Source organism: Anguilla anguilla, chromosome 16 (genome assembly GCF_013347855.1).
Source record: "Anguilla anguilla isolate fAngAng1 chromosome 16, fAngAng1.pri, whole genome shotgun sequence".
NCBI classification, from domain to species: Eukaryota; Metazoa; Chordata; class Actinopteri; order Anguilliformes; family Anguillidae; genus Anguilla; species Anguilla anguilla.
In genome coordinates, this window is record NC_049216.1 from 3,217,893 (window position 1) to 3,234,425 (window position 16,533).

The following is a 16,533-nucleotide window of genomic DNA, read 5'->3' on the forward strand; positions in this document are numbered from 1 at the left end:
CCAGGTCCAGGCTCTGCTGCAGTCCATGCTCAGTGGGCGACTGCTGAACCAGATCATGGTAAATGGTAAATGGACTGCATTTATATAGCGCTTTTATCCAAAGCGCTTTACAATTGATGCCTCTCATTCGCCAGAGCAGTTAGAGGTTAGGGGTTAGGTGTCTTGCTCAAGGACACTTCGACATGCCCAGGGCGGGGTTTGAACCGGCAACCCTCCAACTGCCAGACAATCGGTCTTACCTCCTGAGCTATATCGCCCCATCATCTGCATAGAGAAGGAATTTGAGTTCTTTATCATTAAGGGTCAGTCCAGGTGCTGCAGATTGTTCCAACACTGTCGCCAATTCATTGAAATAAATGTTGAACAGAGTTGGACTCAAGCTGCAGCCCTGCCTCACTCCCCGCCCCTGGGAGAAGAATTCTGTTCTTTTGTGTCCAATTTTGACTCCACATTTGTTTTCGGTGTACATTGATTTGATTATATCATAGACTTTACCCCCTACACCACTTTGGAGAAGTGTGTAGAACAAACCATTGTGCCAAATTGAATCAAAGGCCTTCTTGAAATGTATAAACCAGGCAAATAGTTTTTATTTTTGTCGATGTGTTTTTCTATTAGTGTGTGTAGGGTGTAAATATGATCTCATAAAAAACACGTTTTCAACGTACAAAAATTCCAAGTTACTCATACATACAAGACTTACACTGTCTATAACTCATTCAATCAAACTGTGGCTGTGGCTGTTGTGGTTATTTCTGTGGGGAACCCTGAAAAGTGCCAAACTCTTGGTCCTGTATAGGCATGTGGCATGCCGCCCCGCCAAGGCGTAACTTGGCGGGATGGCATACCTGCCATCCCAATCCCAATCAGTTGTACAGTGTTTAGGAAAAAATCCAATTTGACTTTTACTCAAAACATTGTACTCAATAAGGAAGTCTAAAAGTTGTTTATTATGCTACATAGAACCTTCCCCAGATTACTGTTCACACAAATGCCTCTGTAGTTATTGGGGTCTAATTTGTCTCCACTTTTAAATATAGGGGTAATTAATCCTCGATTCCAAATGTCAGGGAAAAGGCCCACGCTCAGATCCAAAATGAATAGCTTTAAAATTGCCTTTTGTAATTTTTGATTGCTGTATTGTAGCATTTCATTTAAAATGTCATCTAGCCCGCTGGCTTTTCCAGATTGAAGAATGTGAAGTTTGTTAATCAATTCCTGCTCAGTGATTGGGGTGTCCAATGGATTCTGATTGTTTTTAATGCTTAATTTGAGTTTGTTTAATTTTTTGCAAATCTCATTTTGTTCTAAATTATTTTGATGTGATATACTTTTATATAGGTTTTCAAAATAATATATGTCATATGTCCATATGTTACCATTTTGGATGGCCAATTCCTCTTGTTTTGTTTGGTTTAATTTTTTCCAGTTTTCCCAAAATCTGATGGACTTCTCGATTACTGTCAGTTGTGCCCTTCTGTGTTGCTCTTTTTTTTGTTCTGAGGGTATGCTTATAGTGTTTTAGTGTCTCAAGTTTTTTTCTTATTTCTTTGCAGTCTTTGTCAAACCATGGTTCAACTTTGATCTGTTTTGGGGAATTGGATTTTTTCTTTAAATTTGATATCAAAGCTGCCTTTTCAAATATGTTATTTACATTGTTGACTGCCAGATTTAGTCCTTCTTTATTCTGAGGGTATGTAGTATCCAACAGTGTTTGAATTTCTTGATTATTGATTGCTTTCTGGTATTCTTCTGTGCTGTCTGGCTCCCATCTGTAGGATTATTCGATGTTGTACAGCTTACTGGGATGGTAGTGGGTGCTGGTGTTAGGTTCTGTCCTTTTGAGATAGACTGTGATTTGGCTGTGGTTGGACAGAGGGGTTAGTGGCTTGACGGTAAATGCTCTGAGAGAGAATGGATCTAGGGCTGCGACCGCATAATCTACTGTACTGTTACCAAGATGTGAGCTGCAGGTGCATCTTCCCAATGAGTCACCTTGTATCCTACCATTGACAATATATAGACCTAAGTCATGACAGAGCTGCAGTAGATGTTAGCCGTTTTTATTCATATGGTGGTCAGTTATTTCTGGGTAAGTTTGTTACATTATTTAGTAAATTTGGTCCAAATATGTGCTTGTTCCCATCTTCATTGATAAAGTCTGGCTGTGTGCCTGTCCGGGCATTTAGGTCCCCACAGATCAGTACATTCCCCTGGGCCTGGAAATGGCTGATTTCACTGTAGAGGTTGGGGAACGTGTCCTCCTTGTAATAAGGAGAGTCGGAGGGTGGGACATAGATATAGGTCATTTTTTGATGTGATTAATTTTTTGCTTATTTTAAACCAAATATGTGATTCAATTTTTTAAATTTCTGTGATGTAGTTTTTGAGCTCCGATTTAAACCAAATTATTATACCCCCAGAATCTCTTTCGCAGTTGGTTGGGGCTTTTTTAATTGATGGGACAATTGTTTCTTGGTATCCTGAGGGACAGTGAGTATCTTCATCGACTCTACACCAAGATTCCTGAAGGATGATCATGTCAGTATTTTTAACATTTTCTTGGAATTCCAGGGTTGAACTTTTTACGCCAAAAACTTCAGGCCCTGGATGTTCCACATGCAGACAGGAAATGATTTTATCATTTTTGGCACTAAATGATCTTGTTTGTTTTAAATAAGACAAACAGTGTTGGAATATATAAAATTACAAAGATGATAATACAATGATACTAATATTACTATTTTGACATATTACAACATGAGTAGTTTAACATTTAGAAAGTAAACTGCTACATTAAATATTTAGCACGTCTATATCACTGTTAGCTAGCATTTCTCCTTTGTCAAGATAGTCCATCTCCTGCACAGGTGTGGCATATCAAGATGCTGATTAAAAGCCATGATCACTACACAGGTGTTTCTTATGATGGGGTCAATAAAAGGCCACCCTAAAATGTTTTTTGTTGTTCAACACCATGTCACAGATGCCTCAATAGTTAGGAGATCATGCAATTGGCATGCTGACTGCTGGAACGTCCTGTAGAGCTGTTGCCAGAGTAATGGGCCTCAGGGAAGCTCATCTGCATGCTCGACATCCTCACCGGGGTCTTGATTTGTCTGCAGTTCAGTGTCACAATCGACGTGAGTGGGCAAGAGCTCACCTTCGATGGCCACTGGCACGCTGGAGAATGGTCGTCTTCACTGATGAATCTCAGTTTCAGCTGTACAGGGCAGATGGCAGGCGGGTGGGTGAGCGGTTTGCTGATGTCAACGTTGTGAACAGAGTGGCCCGTGGTGGTGGGGTGTTGGTATGGGCAGGCATATCCTATGGGCAGTGAACTCAAGTGCATTTTATCCATGGCAATTTGAATGCACAGAGATATCGAGATGAGATCCTGAGGCCCATTACTGTGCCATTCATCCACCGCCATCACCTCATGTTTCAGCATGACAATGCATGGCCCCATGTTGCAAGGATCTGTACACAATTCCTCGAAGCTGAAAATGTCCCAGTTCTTCCATGGCCTGCATGCTCACCAGACATGTCACCCATTGAGCATGTTTGGGATGCTCTGGACCGGCACATACGACAGCGTGTTCCAGTTCCCACCAATATCCAACAACTTCATACAGCTATTGAAGAGGAGTGGGACAATATTCCACAGGCTACAATCAACAATTTGATTGATTCAATGCAAAGGAGATGTGTTGCGTTGCATGAGGTAAATGGTAGTCACGCAGATACTGATCGTTATTCTGTTCATTTCATGGTATCTTCTTTTTTTGGGGAATCTGTGACTAACAAATGCATATCTGTATCCCCAATCACATAAAATCAATAGATAAGTGCTTAATGAATCTACACTGCCTGGCCAAAAAAAATTTTCCATTTGGATTTAAATAAGCAAACACTTAAGAGCCTATTATTAGATCATTATTGCAGTGATTAATATGTTTCAGCTGGCGACAATTCTTTTAACCCTAACTGATGCAGTGTGTATCTTCTCATTTCTTAATCAACCATGTCGGAAGACATATTCTGTGGTCATGGAAAAGATGTTACTGTGTTTCAGAAGGAGCAAATTAATTGGCCTGCATCAAGCAAAGAAAACAACTATAAGGAGATTGCTGAAATCACTGGAATTGGGTTAAGAACTGTCCAACGCATTATTAAAACCTGGAAGGATAGTGGTGAACGGTCAAGAAATGTGGTCGGAAAAAAATCTTGAATGGTCGTGATCGGAGATCACTAAAATGCTTGGTGAAGTCACATCGTAAAAAATCGACAGTAGAACTCACGGCCGTGAGTTTGATCAATGGAGTAACCAATAAGACGAGCTGCTGGGCAATGGTAATTTGACTTTGGTTTTATGTTACAAAATACTTAACAAATAAATTAAATCCCTGAAATATGCTGTTTACATATGTATTCAATCCCTCTGCTCTAGGAGCTCCACGTTTTTCATCTACAGGTGAAGAACAGTACACACTTGCCTTACCATTGGCCTCGACCTGAGAACCATTTATGTAAGTGTCAAATGTTCTGTGTGTGTACTGGTCACAGGCTGTGAATGGGAAGAAAATGCATGAAAATGAAGACTAAGGGCATTTATAGAACTTAAAGTATACAAATGCATAAATTCGGAAAAGGGTACAAAATAATGGATGTGTAAATAAAAAAACAATAAGCTTAATATATATGGTTAATGGTGGCCATTCACCTCAGTTAGATCACATTTAACAACATAAGTGTTATTCAGTTTTTGTGAAAAAGATGTGATTTATAAAAATCCTGTAATGCAAGTCATGGGTGCATAAATTATGTCTATGTGAGAAAAAAAAAATGAAACAAGGTTTTTATGTGGTAGAATATTAGTATTTATTGTTTTGAACTGACATTCCCAGTTATTTTTCATCTCTCATGTTATTACATTCAATGAAACCACAAAGGCAAAAATACACACAGAAAATACAAATGGTGAAGAATTAATAGAAACACAAAACAAGAATTTATTAAACCAGATTTATACACTGAACATGAAATTCATTTCCCAAATATGTCATTCCTCTTTTCATAAAAGTTTACACTTAAAACTTAAAAAAACTAAAAAATGTTGATTAAAATGACATTCAGCTGAACAGAAATACTACATAATGCATGTGTGGTTTCAACAGTTTATTCAAGTACATAAAAAATATTTATTTTGGTCATTCTATGAAAATGTGCCATTTTACATCCGTAGGACAAATTGCTCTGTTAATCTGAACTAACAATAAATGAACTACATTTATTGTATGTTCACAATGCGTATCTGATAATATAAAGTCAAATCAAATGATTTCTTAAAGCTCGATGTGTCAGCCCAGTGATCATGAATACAGAGAGAAACATTTTTTTTAAATATTCTAAATTACAGAAACAGCTGTTTCTGGGTTGAGTATCTCCATTTTCAGCTGTGCAAAATTAATCTCACAAATAACTGACAGGTGTTAACTGTAGCTCAAGTGTTTCCTTTTGCCTGCATTGTTCATGCATAAAAGAGCAGTAATTCTCTAGTTTTAGTTTTAGCCTTTGTTTTCATCTGTGGAGCCCGAAGACCAGAGAACTAACTATGGATAAAATCAACTATTCTGTAAGCTGAAAGAACAGAAGAATTCATTTAGAAGGATAGCACAGAAACTGGTTATTTCAAGCACAGCAGTTGGGAAGATCCTGAAAAAGAAAGACACCTGTTATGGTCTCAGAAATATACACCATACAAGTTGGCCAAGGAAGACAGTTGATGACAGATGAAACTTGAAGCTATGAAAAAAACCCCTAAAACCGTGGCCATTGTCATACCTTTGGAGGCCTCAACAACCTCATTAGGCTTACCCACAGAAACTGAGGAGCAGAACAGGAGTTTAACAGAAAGCACTACCACTGAGGAACTGAATGCTGCCATAACTAAACTTAAGGGAAACAAACACTGACGCACCCATGGGTACATCTCGTCGTGATATAAATTTCATTCAGGGTGCCACTTACCCCCATGCTATTAAGTGAATTTAACTGAGTGTTGGAGAAAGGTGAGGCATCACCATCATTGAAAGGGGCTATCATTTTAGTCATACCAAAAAGAAGGGAATGATAGTTTGGAGTGTGCAAATTACAGACCTAGATCAGTGTTGTGAACCAGGACTATAAATTGTTTGCCTTAATTTTAGCTAGAATGATTGAGAACATTTTAACAGAGAATTCAGGCAGACTAAACCGGATTTGTTAGACAAAGACAGACGCAATACAACATTAGATGCTCACTCCACGTATTGCATGAAATAGAACTTAAGAACTACTTCTATACTACACAAATACGGCCATTGGTGTGTATATGCAACCCCTCCTACACAGCCAGATGAAAAGAAAATGAGTGAGAAGTAATTGATGAAATTCCAATGAAAGCACTGATTGGGAGGTGTAGTTTGGTGGAGCACATAATTGGGATGCCTATTACTAACCCATGGAACATGTTGACATTTAAGATATGGTAGGATACCAACAGAGTGAGCTGAATGAAAGAAGTTTGAAAGATGTAGCAAGGGTGTGCTTATGACTCTGACCTTGTCCCAAATAGGTTTGATCACAGTTGTCAGACAGTGGACTAGGAAGAGCCTCACAGCTCACAGCACTGTTTTTTAACCAAGGAGCAATTAAAGGTTTTCAGGAACTAAAAGATCAAGATGGGCTAGCCAATCACGATTCATATAGATATCTACAAGTACGTCATTATTTGGAACAGATAATTAGAGGAAGAGGATTCGGAGCTTATGGAATCTGAGGTACTGAACGTGTTTTCAGCAACCTATGAATCTGAATCAGGCAATAAGATCATCTCCCAAAAAAATGAAAAGGGGAAAACACAATATGCAGTAAGGACAAATGGGAGAAAGATACTGGATTCTCCATACTGGGAGGGGATCCCTGAAAGCATGGTGGCCATTCTAAAGGTAGAAATGCCATTGACATTTGTAGAGCTATACTTCAGAAGGGCAATCTTTGATCCTACAAAGAAAGCAGACGAGTACCTTCTCAAAGTAATTCAAGTGGCAAGCAAAAAGGCCATAACTAGAAAATGGTTGAAACCAAAGGCACATACAGTATGCAGATGTAATGCATGAGATATTTGTGATGGAGTGATGAACATTTTCTTAGAAACATTGGTATTTGAACATTGTCCACTTGCCAATGCAAATAAACTTCTTTTATGCAAGACAGTGCCTCATACTCCCTTTTTAAAATTGCAAGGATGGGATAACAATATCCAAATTATTTACCAGCCTGACTATTTATACTTCAGCAATACGATCAGAGTACCAAGGGGCCTTTCATATTTTGTAATCTGTGGAATTAGTTTCAATATTACTTTTAAACATTTCAAATTTCACAGTTATTGTAATGCATTGGTAACAGGTCCAACAAAATGGGATACATGGACACATGAAATCTAAAATGACACATTCTCATAGAATGACCCCTTGTCTTTTCTACAGTGTTCATATCATACATTTGAAATAACATCAGCAAAAAAACATAAACATGCCTGGCTGTTCCATGCTCTTGGAGGTGTAGAGAGGAGCAGTTTCATTAAAGAATGGCCATGGTCTCTGTTCCATAGAGGTCTCTATTCACCAGCAGCCCTACAACAGACATCAGCCCAGTCACACTACCAGCAAACCTCTCCCAACACACTGGTGATTCTATATTCATTCTAAAAGACAGAAGGCACAGACCTACAGTCAGAAGCGGTACACACCCAAACCCTAACCCCCCATCCCACCCCATCCCAGACCATCATTATTTTCCATCAGGGCTAACAACAGCAACCTGTCATTATGGCTGATTTAGGCTTTGGAAACAATATTTCCAGGTTCCTTATACAATCAGTGACGTACAACACTGAGTAAAGGTGCTGAAATACACCAAAAAGCAGCAGACACCACAGCACTCCAGGACGGCAGTTTGAGATCCCTGCATGTAAGTGATTATTAAGATAAATTAATGGGGTAGTCCCAGGGAGGAGCAGACTTTGGCTACTGCCGCTCTACTCTTTCACGGCCCTTCCTCTTTCTCGTCCTTCTCGTCCTTCTCTCATTCTCTCTCTCTCTCCCTCCTTCTCTCTTCACCACAGAGTAGCTTTTCTGCTCTATTCTGTTGGGCGTACAGCCCTCCACAGGTGTCTTCTTTTCGGCTTCAGGGGAACCAAACAAAACCAAAAACAACATCAGACCTCATCACACTACCAAAGATTCTACACACTTACCCCTCAGTTCTGGATTCCTAACATTGAGTTACAGGTTCGGCAGGTTTCTGTGATTTCCTCTAAAACAGCAGCCAATATAGGCCTTGGAGCCAAGGTGTATGGATCTCTTACCAAAACAATTAACTAATTAAGACTTAAGTGTGGAAACACACCAAAAGCCCACAGACACTGGGGCACTTTAGCAGCACACTCTGACACTCTGGGCCTAACTTGTTTTCCAAATCACAGGAAGTGAAATTGGTTGGAATGAGTCTCACGCATAAAATGCAGCACCCCCTAGTGAAGGGGAGGTTTGAAAGAAATCCCCATGGGTGAGGTGGGGCTTGGCCATCCCTGGAAAGCGAACGTTGGCCGTGCTGTGGGCCTGCAGGTTGAGCTGTGGGGAGATGTGCAGCCAATCGTGCAGCTTCACCAGGTTCCCTCTGGAGTTAAAGCTGAACCGTTTCAGCTGCATGACCAGCACTCTGCACAGATGCACAGAGGAATCCTTTATTTAAACCAGGTATGTGGTCATTTAACTGGCCCAGACGTGCGGAAAGACAGAAAGACTGAAAGAGAGGGGAGGAAGCTGCACTTACTGAGGCAGTGACTGCAACGTCGGCTCCACAGTGGCCAACTGCCCAGAGCACAACTCGCACCGACACTCTACCTCATAGCCCTTTGACAGAAAAGCATAGTAACACAGTCAACACAGAGCTGACAGACCAGAAAGCACAGTAACACAGTCAACACAGAGCTGACAGACCAGAAAGCACAGTAACACAGTCAACACAGAGCTGACAAACCACAAAGCACAGTAACACAGTCAACACAGAGCTCGCAGAGCACAAAGCACAGTAACACAGTCAACACAGAGCTCACAGACCACAAAGCACAGTAACACAGTCAACACAGAGCTCACAGAACACAAAGCACAGTAACACAGTCAACACAAAGCTCACAGACCACAAAGCACAGTAACACACTCAACACAGAGCTGACAGACCACAAAGCACAGTAACACAGTCAACACAGAGCTCGCAGACCACAAAGCACAGAAACACAGAGCTCACAGACCACAAAGCACAGTAACACAGTCAACACAGAGCTCGCAGACCACAAAGCACAGTAACACAGTCAACACAGAGCTCACAGACCACAAAGCACAGTAACACAGTCAACACCGAGCTGACAGACCACAAAGCACAGTAACACAGTCAACACAGAGCTGACAGACCACAAAGCACAGTAACATACTCAATACCGAGCTCACAGCCATGTGACAGCAATGCACAGTAACACAGTCAACAGAGCTCACAACCCTGTGACAACAAAGCACAGTAACACAGTCAACACAGAGCTAACAGACCACAAAGCACAATAACATACTCAACACCGAGCTCACAGCCATGTGACAGCAATGCACATTAACACAGTCAACACAGAGCTGACAGACCACAAAGCACACTAACACACTCAACACAGAGCTCACAGCCATGTGACAGCAAAGCACATTAACTCAGTCAACACAGAGCTCACAGACCAGAAAACACACTAACGCACTCAACACAGAGCTCACAGACCAGAAAACACACTAACACACTCAACACAGAGCTCACAGACCACAAAACCCAATAATACACTAAATACAGACCACAGAGCACACTAACACACTCAACACAGAGCTCACAGACCACAAAACCCATTAATACATTCAATACAGACCACAGAGCACACTAACACACTCAACACAGAGCTCACATACCACAAAACCCAATAATACACTCAATACAGACCACAGAGCACACTAACACACTCAACACAGAGCTCACAGCCTGGAAAACACAGTAACATACTCAGCACTGACTTTGCACACCACAAAGCATAGCAACACTTTTAACACTCTGCTTGCAGTATTTGGAAGTCTCCCTGGTGGATACTTACCTTGAAGTAGAGGGCCAAACTGTCTTGTACGAAGCCCCCAGGGACTAAGTCCACAGCAAGTTATACGACTCCGTTCTATGCACCTTCTCCCCACAGCTTTGGAGAGGGAACCACAGACACACAGAATTGAATGCTAACAGGCACGGGTGGGGATGGAGACAGTTCCAGTCAAGGAGTGAAATCCAACTGTTCAGTTTAGCCGAGCACATGGGAGAGACCGCACATGGGCGGCTAACCTGAGGCACGTTCTGGTAGTCAGGAGGTCAAATTCAAAATTTGCCTCAATGGAACAGGTATAGGGGTGCAGCCCCTCCCTTGTCCTCAGGGAAACCCCCTCCACTTTAAGCTGGGACAGGGGAACACTGAGGAACTCATGAGCATCCTGCAGTGAGACATAGAAAACCCATGAGAGAAGGAAAGGGTGTTCAGCTTTAACAGTGACCTGGTCCTAGCCTTTGGAGAACCCTTGCCTTTTGGATCAATTCTTTTCTATGCTACATCATACACCATATCTCCTCAATCTTGATTCGCTACTTAAAGCACAATGCTCTCAATCTTCCTTTAACATAAAAATTTGATTCAATCGATCTGTCAAAGAAGGCAGCTACTTTATTGACATGCATGTAGAAAACATCTTATTCATGCCGATGTTTATAAAGGTTACAGAAAATTTTTTGTATTTTTAAAAAGAATCTTTCCTGCGGGAAGAAATATCTGAAGAACACTAGAATGTGTGTACGTGCATTTGTGTGTGTGAGTGCATGTCTCTCACCTGCTGCTCATTCCCACAGAAGTCGCTGAAGTTTGTCACGATGGTCTGTTTTAAGGTCTTCAGCAGGCTGATCTTTGCCTTCTGCTGTGACCAGCCCTTGCTGAGTGCAGATCCACAAAGCACCTGCAGGGGGCCAGAAAGGCAGCAGGCAGTCAGAAAGTTGCTACTTGAGTTTAGGGTAATTATGGCTGGAAGGAAACCCAGCCAGCATACACACTGGGCTGGGAACCCATAAATTTAATCTATGAGGAAAATATTTCATACTGCAGTTGTTGCAATATCTTTATTTAATAGAAAAAGAATATATGAGTAAAACATTTCATATAGGGACACAAAAACAGTTTTCAGCTGTCATTCACAAGCTTTTCAATAAAGATAGTTAAAATGTAATTTCATGCGGATTCTTGGACTGAGTACATTTTTAATAGTAGATAAATAGACTTACATAAAATCCACAATTCCTGTTCCACCATTAATCCATAACCAATATAAAAACACTGACATAAAAGTTCCATCCTTAACAGCAGTGATATCTGCAGATCAGTAATGATAGATACCTACGTACTTCAGTAAAGTGGTCATATTTGACCTCCAGCAGCCTTCCTCTCCCCTGATGTCCTGGGTGAAGATTTGGAGACTGAAGAGACTCTGGAGAGTCGCGTTCATGTAACATGTGTTCCCGATGTTTGGGAACCTGTGGCAGAGACATGAACACATTCCTACTCTGTTACTGTGTGGAAGCCAGATAATAGGTCATTCATAGCCAGTAAATGGGCTTGTTTCTACATCTTCAATACATGAACTGACAGAGTTTTCCAAAGAAAGACTGGGTCTCAGAGACGGGTTGGGAAGATGAAGAAATTATACAATAAAATGATATAGGATGGAAGAGTATGAAAATCAAGCAGTCTAGATAGCACACCAATTCTAATCTACATATCTTACTCCATCTGTTTTTACCTACTCCTGAAACAATATAATAAATATAATAGAATTCTAATCAACAATAATTTCTGGAGAACATTTAAGATTAAATATAAGCACACTAGAGAAAGGGAGTTCAAAAGATGCCCCAGTGAGAACAACTGATTTGTTTTCTTCGGTGCCTGTCAATAGGATGCAGCGCATTCATCCCATTGTGCAGCTTGAATAAACTGATTGTGATTCTTACCCGATAACAGTGTGATCGATCGTAATCCTCTGGGTCTCCTTCTGGATGCTGTGTTCCTCCAGGAACTTCCTACAGCTTTGGAATTCCAGCCTATGAAACAGAAATGAGTATAGGATAAACATGCTCAATTTTGTTTTTGGAAATTGAGTGCCCGGGCAGCAAACATAAGTGCCAAAATGAAATCAAACGAAATGAAGTGGAAAACACTACCTTTGTTGTTTTGTACAGTCAATAGACAGAGCAGGCTTTTCTACACAGCCAATAGGAAGAGCTGGCTGCTCTGCACGGTTGATGTTCTGGATCGATGCCTGCTCTGCACGGCCGATGTTCTGGACCGATGTCTGCTCTGCACGGTCGATGTTACAGGTCGATGTCTGCTCTGAGCAGTGGAGAGTTAGGACTGGCTCTTCTGAGCAGTGGACTGTTTTTGTCCCCTTCCTTCCTTTCTTCAAAGACCATTTTTTCTTCTTTTTCTTCTTTCGTTCTTCTTCCTGGTCAGTATGACCAACAGACAGGGACGGTGGCTTTGTGCAGGCAATGTCAACAGGAGGTTGTTCCACACAGTCGATGGCAACAGCTCTGTGCAATTCTGCTGTGCAGGCAATGAAACGAGCTGGCTCCTCTGCACAGTCGATGGTAGGAGTTAGCTCCTCTGTGCAGTCGATGGTAGGAGTTGGCTCTTTCATACAATCAGTAGTAAGATCTTTCTCAGCGCAGTCAGGTTTAGATGTTGGCCGCTCTACAGAGTCAATGGTAGGAAGTGAGTCTTTCATACAGTCAGTAGTAAGATCTTTCTCAGCGCAGCTGATGGTAGGAGTTAGCTCCTCGGCGCATTCGATGGTAGGAGCCAGCTCCTCTGCACAGTCGATGGTGGGAGTTAGCTCCTTGATGCAGTCAATGGTAGGAGTTAGCTCTTCAGCGCAGTTGATAGTTGGAGGTCGCTCCTCTGCGCAGTCGATGGTAAGCGTTGGCTGACCGGTGCAGTTGATGGTATGCGTTGGTAGGCAGTCGATGGTAGGCATCGGCTGCGCAGTGCAGTCAATGGTAGGAGTCAGCTCCTTGACGCAGTCGATGTTAGGAGTTAGCTCCTCTGCGTAGTTGATGGTAGGCGTTGGCTGCTCGGCACAGTCGATGGTAGGCGTTAGCTCCTTTGCACAGTCAATGGTGGGATCAAGCTCCTCAGCGCAGTTCTTAGTTGGAGGTTGCTCCTCTGCGCAGTCAATGGTAAGAGTTAGCTGCTCGGCGCAGTCGATGGTAGGAGTTAGCTCCTCTGCGCAGTCAATGGTGGGAGCAAGCTCCTCAGCGCAGTTCTTAGTTGGAGGTTGCTCCTCGGTGCAGTCGATAGTATGCGTTGGCTGCTCGGCGCAGTCGATGGTAGGTGTTAGCTCCTTAGCACAGTTGATTGTGGAAGGTTGCTCCTCGACGTAGTCAATAATGTGAGCTAGCTCCTCTGTGCAGTCGATGGTATAAGTTAGCTCCTCGGCGCAGTCAATAGTGCGAGCTAGCTCCTCTGCGCAGGCGAGAGTAGGAGTTCGCTCCTCAACGCAGTCAATAGTGTGAGCTAGCTCATCTGCGCAGTCAATGGTAGGAGTTAGCTCTTCAGCGCAGTTGATGGTAGGAGTTAGCTCATCGGCGCAGTCGATGGTGGGAGTTAGCTCTTCAGCGCAGTTGATGGTAGGCGTTGGCTGCTCGACGCAGTCGATGGTGGGCATTGGCTGCTCGACGCAGTCGATGGTAATATCTGCCTCTTTCATCCATTCTATGGTCAGAGCTTGCTCTACGCAGTTGAGGGTAATATCAGACCCCTCCACGGAGTCGGCGGTAAGAGTTTGCTCTGTGCCGTTGATGTTAAGAACTGGCACCTCTGCGTAGTCAATGTTAACAGCTCGCTCCTCTGCGCACCTGATGACAGGAGTGGGTACCTTTGCGCAGTCAATGGTAGGAGTTGGCTTTTTCGCACAGTCAATGGTAAGATCTTGCTCAGTGCAGTCGATGTTAGGAGTTAGCTTCTCTGCGCGGTCGATGGTAAGAAGTGCCACTTTCATGCATCCGATGTTAAGAGCTGGCTCAGCACAGCCGATAGTAACCACTGTCTTCTCGGGGCAGTTGTTATTTAGGGCCAGCTGGTCTGCAGATGCTGACTGTGCCTTTCTTCCTTTCCTCCCTTTTTTTACATTTCTTCTTAGTCTTCTTCTTCTCATCATCCTTTACCTGGGCCAACGTGTTTTAAAAATTATTAATCATATGGATACCTGTTTACCTGACATAGAGATGATGTTTTACACACCACAATATGGTGCATTGTTCTTGTCATTTGAATGAAGGATATTGTTTTACTGCCAGTTTAAACCTCAGCCTAACAATTATGGAAGATCATATTTCATAATTAATTTTACTCCATGATTATAGGTTATTATAGAATTCTGTTTATGTTAAACTATATCCTAAATAATTCTACGATAAAAACAAAACCAACAAAATACTCTAAATTGAAAAATGCTATTTAGAGAAAATATTTTTGCATTTTATTATTTTTAAAATAGTTACTCCATTATACATTATATTAATCCCAGGTCTGTTTTGTGCAAGAGAACGACTTATGAGATGAAACTAATAGATACGAATGTACAGAAAAAGCCGATAACGTGGACAATTAAATATAAAGGTTAAGTACTAACCGGACAACCGCATGAATACTTGAAGCATTTTGGTAATTGTCTGCAGTGTATCCGTCTTGTTCAGTGAGCTGAAGTAAATGAAGTAGTGATCAATGATGAACTGGTTGCACATTTTCAGTGTACATGTACGTCTGTCACATCATTGTGAAGATAAAAGAGCGAATTTACAATGATTCTTGTTTCACTGTTACGTCGGTTATTTTTGCATTGTGTTGCCTAGAAATGTTCGATACCTTAGGTTACTAGTGTGAACAAACAAGTTTCGTTAATAAATTTAGTTACCGAATTACTACTACTGGCCACCATTCTCCTCGGTCTTCTTAGGGGGCTGTGAGCTGAAAAGCAGCGTTTCTTTCCCATAGGTGTTATGTTATTGTTATTGTAACTAAATAAAATTGTTTTGTTCAAGCTCAAATTTACATTTGAAGGACATTGTTTTTGACACCTCGATGGCATTAAATCAATGACCATTTAAAACGCAATGTGTTATTATTGTTTAAAAACATCCGGATTCCGGAGTTAGTTTTTAACACAATATTTAGGAACGGTCGCTAAGTAACAATATCTCTATATAACAACCAAATTCGGCGAATACAGATCAATAAATACCCTTCAGTCTATCCACTTGTATATGTTTATGTTCGGTTTTATATGTTTTGTTAATTCTTCTTTCTGACTCGGAGGCTGGTTGCAGTAAATTCAGTGCAGTACAGAGTCAGAGGCTGAAAACATGCGGCACAGCGACCCACAGAAATAGATTCACCTTGGATTCCCATAGACCTGTAGAGATGCCCCGACCAGTAAGGAGGCCAGTAGCTCCCGAGCCCCCGTGAATTCGAAACATGCAGGCGCGCATTTTACGATATTAAATATGTCGCGAGCGTGTAGGCTATTTTAAAAGGGAAGAAGTGACACAGATTGAATCAAATACAGGCTGCGTTTAAACTATGGTGCTTCCAATCAGTTGATTTGCGAAACTTAGAAGGGCTGGCAACGATCTGAGTTAGAGCTTGACCAAGCAAAGTACCATAGGTGATTTGTGACATTTCAATAAAATGCAACAGGTGCTTGACGCTTACTTTGGGGAAACGGTTTTCCCAAAACCAGAGTTATATGACCTTTTAATGAAACGTGAATCAATTTACACAATGGAAAAGGAGACTGTAAAATCCTTAATACATCAGTCTAATAGTTTTCAACTAATTGTTTTTTTTTTTTTTGTTTGTTTTTTTTAATACCTAAAACGAATCACTTGCAAATAAATGGAATTATGTGCAAGAGTCGTGTTGCAGAAATGCATGGTTTCAGGCTGACACCTAAAAAGAAAATCAGGGGTAAAAAGTTTAGTACACATTTTCTGAGGGTGACTGGTCCATCTGTGATTTGGTCCTAGATGGCAAAGCAATTGCTCCTTAATTTCTATCATTTAGAATGTTTTCCTTAGGGCAGATGGTATAGTGATTATGTCAAATTATGGCCATTTCTGTAAAACAAAATGCAATGAACACTACAAATGAACACTACATTTGTTACCATTCTGTCACTATTAATCCATGCCAATTTAAAAACCACTACTCTGCATTATATCATCACAGCCACGTATCATTTTTAACCATTAAAAATGACATGCTGTCTGTTCCAAGTAAAATGCTTTACAGTTCACCAAAAACACATTGTCCTCTGTGGC